At 37.2% G+C, this 15,130-nt stretch overlaps 1 protein-coding gene and 1 long non-coding RNA gene across 3 annotated transcripts in view; one reads left to right on the top strand and one right to left on the bottom strand.

The window, feature by feature from the left end:
- The window catches only part of LOC106876412 (interleukin-1 receptor-associated kinase 4), a 71,636-nt gene extending 57,610 nt beyond the window's left edge, over window positions 1-14,026 (bottom strand). The window contains exon 1 of one of the 2 annotated variants that reach the window (XM_089341984.1): window positions 13,594-14,026. The gene's annotated coding sequence lies outside the window, so the exon portion shown is untranslated. The remainder of the gene's footprint in view (window positions 1-13,593) is intronic. The other variant, XM_089341986.1, reaches the window with a different exon arrangement.
- A 91-nt stretch (window positions 14,027-14,117) lies between these two features.
- The window catches only part of LOC149131155 (uncharacterized), an 8,714-nt gene continuing 7,701 nt past the window's right edge, over window positions 14,118-15,130 (top strand). The window contains exon 1 of the long non-coding RNA XR_016238374.1: window positions 14,118-14,485. This is a non-coding gene — a long non-coding RNA (uncharacterized LOC149131155). The remainder of the gene's footprint in view (window positions 14,486-15,130) is intronic.

Raw genomic sequence — 15,130 nt, 5'->3', positions numbered from 1 at the left:
CATTAGTATTGATGTTGAAGATATGAAAGGTGAAGATGACCTCAACAGCAATAAAATCATTCTTTCTTTCTTAAATAGCTTCTCTTAACCCTTTCGTTACCAACCTGGCTGAAACTGTCACTGGCTCTGTAGTACAAATGTCTTGTTTTCAAAAGTTCTGAATTAAAATCTTCCACCAAACCTTAGTCACAATTTATATTCCTAACCCTAGCTTAATGATAACTAAGTTATTTTACTAAAATCTTTGTTATATTTAAAATTAATTGAAAGAAATACACAACTGACAAAAGCCTTGTGAGTGGATTTGGTAGACGAAAACAGAAAGAAACCTGTTGTGTGTGTATGTATGCATGTGTTCCCCCACCATCGCTTGACAACCAATGATGGTGTGTTTACGTCCCCAGCTTTGTGCCAAAATTTGAAACGATTATTATTAGCAATGCCACAGAAAATGCTTAGCAGCATTCCATGTGTCTTTACATTCAGAGTGCAAATTCCACCAAGGTAGACTTTGCCTCTCATCCTCTTGGAGTCAATAGAATAAATACCAGTTGATCACTGGGGTCAATGTAATGGACTCACCCTTGAAATTCCTTGTGCCAAAATTTGAAATTATTATTATTATTATTGAGTGCATGCCATCAAAGTGACACCGGGGTACAAATATACGAAATCCAGTATAGCCATCATGACTACCTGTCTGATAAGTGCACACCAGGAATATGCATCACAACCATATGTGTGTGACATGGTGATCTTGTATCAAGAATAGCAATGCATGACCTTGCAGGTGGGGCCCAGTTAGAATTTTCTTTAAGTGGCCCATCCCACTGAAAAGGTCCCTAATAAAGGTTGCTTAAGGATGTTGAACGAAAATCCAGAGGTGAATTATTCAAGCTCCAAAGAATTCCTCTCAACACATGGATATGATGCTCCCCCACTACTTCTGCTCATGATCAGAGATGCACATATTAACCACCAAGAGACATGCTCAACTGGTTATGGTCAAATAACTGACAAGCAAATCTGATACTGAGCAGAATATTTGTTCTGGCCCATGGTTTTATACCAAGAAAAACATGTACATGATAACACTTCAGATCAGTTAAGATCAGAAGCCATGAGAACTAGTGCCTAGTACTGCATCAAAGCATTGGTATTGAGCAGAATATTTGCTGTAGCCCATCTTTTATACCAAGACAAAACAATGTACATGATAACACTTCCAATCAATTAAGATCAAAAGCCATGAGAGCCACTGTCTGGTACTGCATCAGGGCATTTATCATTATTATTATCATTTATTATTATTAATTAATTAATTAATTTATTTTGTAATGGGTAGTATTTGGTTATACTCCCTTGTAAGCCAAGAAGTCGAAAAATCATGGACAGGTTTGTGTCACAAAAAAAGCTGGAGCTTTTTATGTTAGAAATGAGGACAGGCCAGTAAGCAGGATGTGGTGAGAGTGAGAGACAGAGAGAAAGAGTCAGGCAGAGAGAGAGTGAGGCCAAGAGTGAGAGAGAGAGAGTGAGGCCAAGAGTGAGAGAGATAAGTGTTTATTTGAGGAAGGGGTGATTGCCATGAGCACATAACTAAAAAAGGAAAAGTGTACTCGATGCCGGATGAAAATGAAGTCACTGAGCCAATCCAACAAGCCAACCACTGAAGTGATTTAGAAAGTGAATCAACATAATACTTCTCAGTTTGTTAGAAACAGCAGCAAACATTTCCCTTAAGTCATATCTCACTGTTTCCAAGAGGGACAAATTCAATGAGGGGGTCTGCCCTTCTGTTATTATTTCGTGAAGTGTTGTACACCAAGGTATTCTTAGACTGTTTCTTTGAGATGGTTTTCATGAGAAAAAGGAAAATGGTTGCTAGTCTCTTGCTCAACCTTTGTCCATTCTTGGAGGATGGTTATGGTTCTCACAGTTCACTGTGACAAATTTTGAGAAACAGACAAGAGATAGGTATATAGACAGACATAGAGGCTAATTATAAATGTATGTGTAAATGTACACACTCATACACATCTCAAATGTAAAAAACACCTCATTTTATTTGCGTGCATATATATTCATATATATGTATATATATGTATATATATGTATATGTATGTTTGTATATATGTATGCATGTGTGCATATATATATGTATATATGTGTACATGTGTGTATATATATGTATATATATATATGCATATATGTATGTGTATATATACATATATATAAATAAATGTATATATATGTGTGTGTATATATATATATATATATAAATTATAATACAGGGTATCTAAGAGGTACCACCACGCTGAAAAATAGCAGTCAAATCCTGACTCTAAAACCACAATTTATTGTGGTTTTAGAGTCAGGATTTGACTGCTATTTTTCAGCGTGGTGGTACCTCTTAGATACCCTGTATTATAATTTTAAATAATTATTACCTTTGATGGTTTTTATTCCCATGCTGACCACTTGATATGATCAATATTTTAAATATCGATCTTGTCCTTATTTATATAAATATATATATAAATATATATATATATATATATATATATATATATATATATATATATATAAATGTATATATGTATATATGTGTACATGTGTGTATATATATGTATATATGCATAAATGTATATATGCCTCTCCCAGTAGCCCAACTTTAGCATTGAGTCAATCTTCTTTGTGTATTGGCGCTGGAGTGCTTCCAGTTCCACAGTTTGTCTCACACTCTCTGGGGACCATAGTTGGAAGCAGTAGTCCAAGCAGCTGAGAACAAAAGTCTTCCATAGGGGTAGCAGGGCTTCCCTTTTACTGGTTCTGAATGTCCTCAGAATCCAGCCAGCCACTCGCCTATACAGTGTTGCCATGGAATGTTGCATCATTGATCATGTGAACCCCCAGGTCATGCACCGACTTTGACTCTGGGAGCATATTATAACTGAAATAACTGAAACAAGTAAAAGAAGAAAAAACATTATACCATAATAGGAAGCACTGACTTGCATCCTTCTATGACAAAACTGCACCATTTCTATTGAAGATTTTTCAAACCAGGAAGTAAATACAAACAAATTGGCCTAGAATTATCAAAGCCTTGACACTTTAACAAGTCTACAATTACAAATATGTTATTGTTTAACACAAGATCATCCTGATCTATCTCAATCCAACCATGCCCATCCCACCGTTTCTGTCAAAGTGTATCAAGGACAACATCATCTAAAGTGTGTTTTGTTGTTGTTGTTCTGCACGAAGGTCGCCCGGATTCAGCAGATGTATCAAAAGTGTTGCTCTAAATATGACCATCCTGTTTTGTTCTTGTTTTTTACGTCAGCTTAGGTAGCCTGTTTTTAAAATGATAGCACGTGATTTGAGGGTGATTTGGCTGTTATTTCTAGCTGGACGAATGACCTAAAGGTTTCTTTGCTAACTCACCTGTGCGTACGTGTGTGTATGCATACAAGTGTAAGTATGTGCGTAATTAACACAAGTGTAAGTATGTGTGTAATTATGGAAGTATATTTCTATTATATCTGTATGTATGCGTATATGTACACAGGCATGCATGTATATGTTTACATGTATTAGTATGCAAGTACATATATATACATGTCAAAAAACTGGGAACTTCCAAGGCCTCAGGTTTTAATTTGGAGATTTCCTCCTCCTAGGTAGATTACCAACCAAGGTTAAAGAGTTTCTACCTGCCCATAAGGTAAGCTATCCTGTGCCAGACACCAAATCGATATCCAAATGCTTCTTAGAGTGATTGAATATCATTCTGGTGTCTGATGCAGAGCAGCTTGTACATGCATAAAAGTTTTTAAAAAACATATTTACTCATATTTGTTGGATGGCTGTTGACTACTCATGACTTCCTCCGCCCTTTTAAGATCCATGAAGATCAGAACTTAACTTCAGCTCTTGGTGGTCCAAATCGGATATGCAAGTTTATGTGGGTGTCTTTTCAAAACATTGTCTGGTTTAAAAAGCCACATCAGATGCCATGATGGATCTCAGGTGTGGGTACAGGAGGTGGTCAAACTCTGCATAAGGAGTAGACAACCACCATGTGTGTGTGTGTGTGTGTGTGTGTGTGTGCCACGTAAAAGCACTCATGCTGGTGGCACATTAAGAGCACCCAGCACATACTGTAAAGTGGTTGACATTAGGAAGGGCATGTAACCGTAGAAACCAAGCTAAATCAGCTCTGGTCAAACCATCCAACCCATGCCAGCATGGAAAAACAAACGTTAAAGGATGATGACGATGACGATGATGATACACATTTGAAATAAGATAATTTGAGAATGGAGAGAAATGAACAATGTGATTGCAGAGTACCAAAAACACAACTTCCACTGGGCCTGACCTATCACAAGGTTCACAGACAACAGGTGGACCCCATGCAGTTGCTGAGTAGTATCCAAGAGATTGGAAAAGATCACTCGGGAAGCTTCCATGACAATGGGAAGACAATTGAGTCAAGCAATTTGGGTCATGATGAAAAAGATTGGTGCAATCAAGACAATTGAAAGTGCATTGTGACCAGCGTTGCATAACTGCATCTGATGGTCTAGTCCAGGGGTTCTCAATCCTTTTTTAACCTATGGACCCCTCTGATCCCTATTTTACTTCACTGGACCCTCATAGACATTCGATATGTATAAAAAAAACACATCCTATTGTATTTCTGTATTTAAATATTATTTGGAATTCTATTAAAATTTGTTAAACATTTTGTGTATTGTAGAAATATAAGCAATTTATTGCACATAAATTTTAACAACAAAATCTTGTACAGACCTCCTAAGGGCCACATGGACCCTGGTTGAGAATCACTGGTCTATTTGATGTTCCTATGTATGTATGTATGCAAGCATGTCATTAGAGTATCACACAGGTTGACCAGAGACCACATGTAAATTTGTATTCTCACTGATACTCTGAACATGACCTTCACACCTTAACAACAAATGACAACTATGGCTACAGCATCCGGCATATGTCAAATTTGCAATGCTGGGTGTGTGTGTCGTCTGCGGTGGGAACAGGGACAGTTTTCTCTATGAAGGCCCTTTTTAGTCTATCCACTGATATAGTGTCTTAAGACCATTAAGGTCTATAGTGAAAAATTTATCAATGCGTGAAAGAAAACGGAAAGGACCTACATGCAGTGCTGTTAACGGAGGTTTAACAACATCGTTGCGCACAAAAACATGAGTCCAAGAAGTAAAGCTTCCTTCGAGGCAGAGCTAGAAATGCAATTGTCAAGTAGGTAAGAGGTTTTAAACAGGAGCAATATATTCAAAATTGGTAAAATGAAGAATTGTCAAGGATAAATTAAATTTATTATTGTTACTGAATATGTTAGCGTTATTTAATCTCTGAATGGTTTTGCTGCTGTTTGATTATTTAGTTTGATTCCTTTATCCACCAATTTCTGCTAAGATAGAGACGCGACTAAAATTAATAATAGAGAAATGAAAATAGAACTTTGGAACAGCAATGCCGCCATAACTTATGTGGAAACCATGAGCGTGCTTTCAATGGAGATAATCAGAGAAAGACTTGAAAGTGAACATAAGATCGTAATACTTCATGTTAAGGTAATATAACAAATAATCCAGAATCCTTGTCTGGTACCAGATTGATCCCAAAATCTAATCAGTATGTGCCAGTCACAAGGCCAAACATCTCTGAAAGTTTCATCCAGCGGTTCTTGAGATATCTTGTCCACAGAAAAACAAACACAACTGAAAACAATACTTCAGCCTCAGCGAAGGTAATAATCATAATGACAATAATAATGAATGCCCTGATGCAGTAACAGGCAGTGGCTCCCAGGTGTCTGATCTCAACTCATTGGAGTATTATCATGTTTTGTCTTTGTGCATATTGGGTTGTCTGGAAAGTTTGTGCCGATTTTTAAAGGAAAGAAAAAGGTCAATAAATACTTGCCATTACATTTTAATCAACCAAATACGAACCATTTTGTTGCACAATGCATCTCCATCTTTCCTTTAACTTGAAAATACCCTCTTCCCAGAATTGAGGTGGTTTCATGGCAAATAAGTCGAAAGGTAAGCTACTATAAATCGGCACAAACTTTTCAGACAACCTAATAGAAGTGCTACAGCAAATATTCTACTAAGTACCACAGATTTGCTTGTCAGTTGCTTGACCTTAACCAGTTGAGCATGTTCCTTGGTGGATGATGATATGTGCATCTCTGATCATGAGCAGAAGTAGTCGGGGAGTATCATAGCCATGTGTCAAGAGAAATGTTTGAGGGTTTGAATAATTCACCTCTGGAAACATGGGTGTTTCATTCAACATCCTTAGGTAATATATACCAGGGACCTTTTGAGTGGGATGAGCTACTGGACCGAAAGAAAATTCTAACTGGGCCCCACCTGCAAGGTCATGCACTGTTTATCTTGATATGAGATCACCATGTTGAGCACATATGGTTGTGATGCATGTGCCTGATGTACCCTTATCAGACAAGTTGTCATGATGGGTATAATGGGCTTCATATATTTATACCCCAGTATCACTTTTAATGACATACACTGCTCTCTCTCTCTTTCAATAATAATAAACATCATCATCATCATCATTTAACATCTGTTTTCTATGCTGGTACGGATTGGATGGTTTGACAGGAGCTGGCCAGACTCCAACTGTCTGTTGTGGCATGGTTTCTACAGCTGGATGCCCTTCCTAATGCCAACCTCTTCACAGAGTCTGCTGGGTGCTTTTTATACACCCACAGGCACAGGTGTGTTTACGCAGTACCAGCACAAGCAGCTCTGGCACAGGTATATTTTACATGGCGCGCGCACACACACTCACATGAGATACATATATAATAATGGCTTATATCCCACAGGGTCTAGTTATGCATACAAAGGATTTGTTACAAAGAGGATTCAAAACATGAAAAAATATACAACAGAGGTGGTGAAGATGGAAGTGTCACATGTCGTACCAAACCATATTAAAAATTGGCTAATTGCATGAAATTACACAAAATAATTAGATGATGAAAGAAAACACAAATAATATAATTATTTAAAAAAAAGTAATTTGAAGAAACCAAAAAACAATTAGGACAATTCACATGTATAGGCGACAAAACGAAACCTGAGTTATTTCTAGAATCCTCCACAATTCTGACTTATTTCTGTTCCAATGAACATGCCCCACTACTCAAATTGGATTGTCCCAAATATGCTTGTAAGTAGTTTGAGTCTAGAAGTGGGCAGGAGAAGTATTATGTTACCCAGATGAGTCACACACAGTCACTAAAAATCTATTGGTGTGGTTTTCACTGGCAGTTTGTCATTCACTTGTTCTTTAACCCTTCAACATTTAAAACTGTCCATATCGGGGCCCAAATATTCTATCGATTTTACGTTCTAACTAGCCACACCAATCTTACAACATCAACCTAAAAATACACAATCACATCGTTGAAACCTCAAAGCTATGAGGTAATGCACAATTAATTGAAAATAATGTAAACAAGAGTGCAAACCTCTACCAAGGTAACACCAATGTCTTCTCAATAATGATTTTTAAAATGAGAATATCTGAAATAAACTCGACTACTTTCACAAACGGGGATACTAAATGGATACTAAAAATCAACTCGACTGCTCTCAAAAATTAAGTAAAAAAAAAAAAAAAAACAGGAAAAATAATCCAGAATCCTTGTCTGGTACCGGATCAATCACAAAATCTCATCAGTTTGTACCAGTCATGAGGCCAAACACGCTTGAAAGCTTCATCTGAATTCATCCAAACAAATACAACTGAAAATAATACCACCACCTTCGCTAAGGCAGAGGTAATAAATAAGCATTACATTTGACAGAGTAGCCTGAATGCTATGGGATTAAACTGTGCCCTCATCTTTTTTACAAGCCAATAGCTTCTTAGTTTCATTCTCTTCCCACATCCCATTCAAGAAACCCATCAGATCCTTGTTTGGATTTTCCTACCATTGTAAACTTCATGGCTTCCAAGGAGGAGATAGACTTCTCAGTTTTATTTTCTTCCAAGAAAAGCGTAGGCATCTCTTCATTTTATGTACACTGTTTGTTAGTGGGACTGGTGTCCCCATTTTAATTGTTGCTTTCCCTAAGTTTTGACTGTCATACATTCCAACCTTCAGGTGTCTTGAGTCAAAATCAGTTGTATTGGAATTTCGAACTTAACCCTTTATTTGATCCACAGGGGTTACACTGTTCTCATTCCGCTCTCTGCATTTTATGACTTTTTTTGCTTCTGTTGATTGTTTTGTGAATTCACCTTAGTGCCTTGCCTGGGATTAAACTCAGTACCTCTAGCTGAGCTGACTTCATTATGTTAACCAACGTCTTTATCCACTATGCTACGCCCGCAGGCAGTGACAGAGTGAATTTTTAAGGCTTATAAACCTAATGTCTATGTCTCTTCTATCTCTCTAAAGCCTCTTGACTCCCTGAGGAACATAAGGCCGCAAAGAAATTCTTCCAATGGATGCGGTTCTGGGGGATCCTCTTCAGCTCAGTCCATGTCATTCCGGCTGTCCTCACCTCTGCATCAACCCTCCTGCACCAAGACTGTTTTGGTTGGCCCACTTTTCGCTTCCCCTTTGGGTTCCAATCAAGAGCCTGCTTAGCGACATTTGGTGCAAGCTTTCGTAGTGTGTGGCCCATTCTTTCTACACCCTTGTGCACTTTTTCCTGCCTCATACAGAGTTCAGATATTCCAAATCCCTATCCTGGTTTCAGTCTTGGTTGTCATAGTTACTACTTTTGTAACAATCTAGCTTTTTTTTTTTTTTTACTTAATTACATAATATAAATTTCTCGTCACAGAAATATAGAATTCTATCCCTCTGTTTATTCTGCATGCATCTTCTCTGATGTCCATTGATCCTTTTGGGTATATTCCTGCCAGTATTTGAACCCAATATTTCAATCATCATCATTTAACATCCATTTTCCATGCTGGCATGGGTTGGATGGTTTGACAGGAGCCAGCAAGGTTCCATTCGTCTGCTTTGGCATGGTTTTAACTGGATGCCCTAGCGCCAACCACTTTATAAAGTGTACTGAGTGCTTTATATGTGGCACCTGCATAGGTGATCTATATAAGGCACAGGCACAAAAGACTATACAACAACTTGGCAGAAGTTTGAGATGGGAATTGGCGGTTGGGTGAGCAATTCCAATCCTGGTTCATTCTTGGAATGGAAGTCGTCCAATGAGGAACGCTGACCTGACTCATGACCATCAAATGAAGATCCATTCCCCAGAAAAATCTTCCAAGGATGATGAAGCACTGTTAGCTCAGGATGAGAAGTCAATGGTGAGAACCTTTAGGAAAAAACGTGCGTTGTACTAAATTAGTCTATTTCATCACTTTGTCCACAATTTTGAATTTTAAACACACAGTTCCGTAGCCTCTGCCTTGGTGACAGGAAATATTGCTCCACACATTAACCACTTACTTAAGCCTTTTGCTCCCTAAGGAGCAGAAGCCATTGGCAACTTTTCTTTTTCCATATTTTTACTGTTCTCGACTCAAGGCTGTGTTTTCTGCTTCTCTGCAATTCGATCCCTGCTTTTCCATCTCTGCTTCAGTATCCCACCTTCAACTATTTTCTGTTTCCCTTGTGATCAAAAGGGCAATTAACCTTGCATTTTCCTTTCAGATTTTGCTACAACACATATCATGTTTTCTCTGAGTGAAGACCGTCCTCTTCCAGGTCTTATTGGTTTTGAATTGTCACTGCTGCTTTTGTAGCCTTGTCTTTTTTTTACCGGGTAAGGGTGTACACCTTAAACAAACCCATTTTTACCTCTGTTCCTAGATATGGGTTTTGGCTCTAAGCAAACCCATTTTTATCACTGGATAGACATGGTCCATATTAGTCCAGCCTCTATCCTTTGACTTTTCTAGCATGGGAAGTCCTTCCTGGAGCTTGCTCTCTGCTGGCATAGTTCTCAGAGGTACAGAGGACTGGGCCTACAACAGACACATTGACTAATGCTGTCAGTAATTTACCTGAGAAACTCCCTACTGGCTTTTAAAATAAAAAGATGTAATTTTTTTTTTCTCACAGTTGATAAGGGACTCAGGTAAGGATGTACCTACTTTTGTCACATAACTCTACCAAGTAATCCATATCCAAGGCCTGTTTATTTAAGGTTGCACAAGTAAAAGAATGAAAGCTGGAAATGCTTAAACCATTACTCATTTCAAACATTCCACTCATTCCTTCGATTGGTGAAACACAAGAGTGAATGTGTGTGTGCGTGTGCACGCGCATGGTGTTTGTTACTGTGGATGATGATTTTTTTTCCCTTGTAAATCATACATTTTCACAATAAACTGAATTTCACATTTTGCCTTTAATGTTTATAAAAATGCATTTGTTTTCATTCAAGTTAATAGAGTTAAGCAATTGTTCCTTTTATTTAAAGACATTGGAAATAGAACAAGGAAACAGAAAAATCTGTTTCAAATTTACATCAAGTAGAATGGCTTGACTAACAATAAAGACCCAATCATCCTCATCATTTAATGTTCCACTCCATATTACTACCCATGCATTTGGCTCCAATTGTCTGATTTGGCATGGTTTCTACAGCTGGATGCCCTTCCTAATGCCAAACACTTTACAGAGTGTACCTGGTGCTTTTTATATGGCCCCAGCATGTAAATCTATATACACGTGTGCATGCATTCAGTATTTGCTGTGTGTGTGCGTGTTTGATGCATATGTGTTTTGTCTAACTGTGTTTGTCTTGTGTTTGCATACATATTATTCTCTATTGGTTTTCCTGCATCAATGAATGAAAATTATTTCATGTTGATAAAAGTGAGGGACAAAAATTCATCTGCGTTAAGGGTTCTAGGACAAAGAAATGCACTGGATGTGATTTTAAGCAAAGGGTTTGTGTTTCAACAGAACAATTGTTGAAACATTTCCAATGCTTTCACAGCATTCACTAAAACAGAAATAGAGATAGTAATTTTAACAGTATATAGATTTACATGCTGGAGCCATATAAAAAGCACCAGGTACACTCTGTAAAGTGTTTAGTATTAGGAAGGGCATCCAGCTGTAGAAACCATGCCAAACCAGACAATTGGAGCCAAATACATTAAACGATGAGGATGATTGAGTCTTTATTGTTAGTCAAGCCAGTCTACTTGATGTAAATTTGAAACAGATTTTTCTGTTTCTTTGTTCTATTTCCAATGTCTTTAAATAAAAGGAACAATTGCTTAACCTTACTAACTTGAATGAAAACAAATGCATTTTTATAAACATTAAAGGCAAAATGTGAAATTCAGTTTATTGTGAAAATGTATACGATTTACAAGGGAAAAAGAGAATATAGTTGATTAAATCCATCACAACACTTAAATAGCACTTTATTTTATTGATCCCATGAAAAACAAAACGAAAAACGGGGGAAGGGCCGACACCAGTTCAACTCCATAATAAATAATAACAGCCATCGGATAAGGGGTAAGAAGAGCATACAACAGTTTGGTTTTCTGCAAAAAAAATCTACAATATGGTAAACTGAAAATAGTTTGCAAATTGTAACTTGAAATGTTAGTCTATGGTCAGACGTATTAAGAAAAAAAAAGCAAGAGTCATTGTTATTCAATGAAAAGTAATAACAAAAAACTGTAACAAAGAATTGTTACGCCACAAAAAGCAATTGCCTTTGGGGGCGTACCTAAAAGAGTGTGTGTGTACCCCCTCCACCTGAAGTTTTATTGTGTGTGTGTGACATGTGTCCAGTATGTATGTGTGTGCTTCCAACATTTCTTCTTTCACATTAAATTCTGAAAAGTATTTGTCCAAAATTTCATTTAAAAAAAAATATCCTCCGTTTTTTATTTTTTTTCCTGAAAGTTATGAGTAAACAAAATCGTCACGTGTCAGTTATCCAAAAGTTCTTTCACCACCCACCCCCACCCTTCACTTCCAAAAAGTTTTTCACAACAAATTCCAATGTGATCGTAATCTACACCATCCGAAAGAGAAAGTCGACTGGTGTGAATTATCTAAAACTTCTTTCACCTCCAACACCTCCCAAACATTTTTTCACAACAAATTCCAGTAAAATTACAATCTCTGAAAACGATTTGTAGAAAATTTCAGAGATATACCCTGTTATTTTCTCCTTCAATATGTAATATACGTAATCACGAAATTAGATGAGCGAATCAAGGCAAACTCATGGAAGATAGTTAACACGTTTTGATGTAGTCGGAAAGAAAGAAAATATTCAACACTGAAATTGGAACAAATATTTCGAGATATTCTACACGCGGTCATCTGACTGTTGTTGTTTTTTTTCCTTTTCCATTCATTTTGTTTTATTTTCAAATGATGGAAAAATTGTTTTTTTAAAATCTTATATATGTTCAGGGCATTGAATTGCGGCGATGCTGGGGCAATCACCTTGAAGGGTTTTAGTCGAACAAATCAACACTAGTACTTTTTTTTTATTATTATTTTTCTTCGAAGTTAAATACTTATCCTATCGATCGTCTCTGCCGAACTACTAAGTTACGGACACGTAAACACACCAACACCAGTTGTCAAGTGGTGACGAAGAACACACACACATATATATATATGACGGGATTCTTTCAGTTTCCGTCTACCATATCTACTCACAAGGCTTTAATCGGCCCGTGGCTACAGTAAAAGACCCTTGTCCTATATGCCATGCAGTGAGACTGAACCCGCAACCATGTGGTTGGGAAACAAACTTCTTACCACACAGCCATGCCTAACGAAAAAGCGACAAAAACAGTTACTTCAATCAACGTAGAAAGGATGAAAAGTAGAAGAGATTTAAACTCAAAACATAAAGTCGGCCGTATCTAAAGTACAACAAGGCATCTTCTTCCGATGTTCTTCCGATTCTACCAATCAACCACCTTGAAAGTTTCTGATTTAGACATGGATCCCCTGGCGAAGCAGGGCAATAGGCCCTAACGTGTTTACTAATTGACAGCAAACACATACGTAGTTCAGAAACGGGTTCTTAGACCGGTGAGGCCTCTCGGCAATTGTTCAGGGTAACCATGCTCTAAGACGGCACTACGTAGAGTCTACGCAGTGTTTCTCAAACATTTTTCAACCACGAACCCCTTTGGTTCCTATTTTACTCATATTACCCCTCCTAGCCATTCGAGGTTTTAAAAGACATCATATATTTTTATAATTAGATATAATTAGAAAATTGTATTAATTTAAAAGTTGGCGGAGGTAAAGAATACGTACACCACCAGTTTTCGGCGTAACAAAAAGACCCTAACCCCTAAACCCTAACCACCGGGTGTACGTATTTTTTTTACCTTCGCCAAATGTTTTGTTCCTATAGGGGTAACAAATAAGCAGACATTAATAAGGACTAATAACAAAAACAGTAGGGGGTTTATGCAGAATCAAATATAATAAATTATAAAAAACATCAGATTTTAAAAAAAGGAATAATAATAATAATAATAATAATAATAATAATAATAATAATGGTGGTGAATTCTTACGTTAACATTGAAAGTCAGATTTTTTTCTTTAGAAAGTTGTGATCATATTTATGTATTTTGTCCTCTCCTTTATGGTACCACAATGTGACAAAGTTGGATAATAATGGAAATCGAGGTATAAATTTCTCTTTTGTTTAAAAACTGCGTCAACTTTGAAAGTAAAAATGTCCAGAGTGATTTAGAAAGCGCAGTGAGAGGAGGAGATAGGCTGTTTGAATGTTGATTGTCAGAAACTTTTTTTAGGTTTTTTTAAGTGGTTGAATTAGTTAATCGTGTTAAAGAGAGTGGAGAAGGAGAGTGGCAGTGAATGTTGTGAGATGGTAGCAGAGAGAGAGAAAGAGAGAGGGGGAAACAGACAGATATAAAGAAAAAGAGCGCGACGGAAGCAGAGAGAGAGAGAGAGTGATTGCTGTGACAAGGCAGGGGAGACTACATATATATATATATATATATATATATATATATATATATATATATATATATATATATATATATATATATATATTTGTGTGTGTGTGTGTGTGTGTGTGTGTTAGTGCAAACAGGAGAAGTAGAACTCAAAATATGAGTATGTGCATAACTTTTAATATGTAGCAAAAGTAACAGTGACTCAAGGTCCGAGAGTTTCGTGCGTTGACATATATATATATATATAGAGAGAGAGAGAGAGAGAGAGAGAGAGAGAGGCGGATCTATTTATAAAAAGACAAAGAGAAAGAGAGTAAGTGAATACTATGACGAGACGGGAGAGAGAGAGAGAGAAAGAAAGAGCGAGTGATTGCTGTGGCAAGGCGGAGATGGAGAAAGAGAGGGGAGAGATAGAGAGAGGGGACACAATCAGTGACTGCTGTAACGGGGCGGGAGAAGACATGAATGACGTCACAGAACGGAAGTAAATCATTATATCTATTTATTTATTTATTTATTTATTTGTATAAGTATATATGTATAGATATTTTTATATTCATATTTTTAAACGGATGCGAAACTTTTTTTTAAACTTCTCACGGAATGTCCAATCCTTTCTCGCTGTCGTTGCAACATAATTAATCTCCTAACATCCTCCCCCACCCCACTACCCATTCTTTTATCAATACCACCCACTCGGACTTTCTGGAAAATAAGTTTTCCACAAGCCATTTTTAAAATTCAACTTTTGGTTTTGAAGAAAGTCGAAGTAGAGGTGAATATAGATTTTTAGATTGTCATTTCGTCATTTCCCAAAGTTTCCTTCACACATCATCGTCATCTGATCGGGTCCGCTATCAGGATAAGCATCCAGTATGGGAAAAATCCCTACTTTCCAAAGTTTTCAAAATGTAAAAAGAGATATTGGGTTACAAGGGGGGGGGGAAGATGTTTCTGTTGGAACCAACTGAAACCGAAAGGAAATCAATCTTATTTATATATGGATGCATGTAGTTGTATCATCCTTGTTGTTGTCATCGTCATCATCATCATTTACTGTCTGCTTTCCATGCTGGCATGGGTGAAATGGTTTCACTGAAACTGGTAAGCCGGAGAGAGCTGCGCCAGG

The sequence above is a fragment of the Octopus bimaculoides genome, chromosome 25 (assembly GCF_046866305.1).
Source record: "Octopus bimaculoides isolate indiv1 chromosome 25, ASM4686630v1, whole genome shotgun sequence".
In the NCBI taxonomy this organism is placed as follows: Eukaryota; Metazoa; Mollusca; class Cephalopoda; order Octopoda; family Octopodidae; genus Octopus; species Octopus bimaculoides.
Note: the sequence above shows the minus strand (reverse complement) of the source record. Positions and strands in the feature narration are given on the sequence as shown.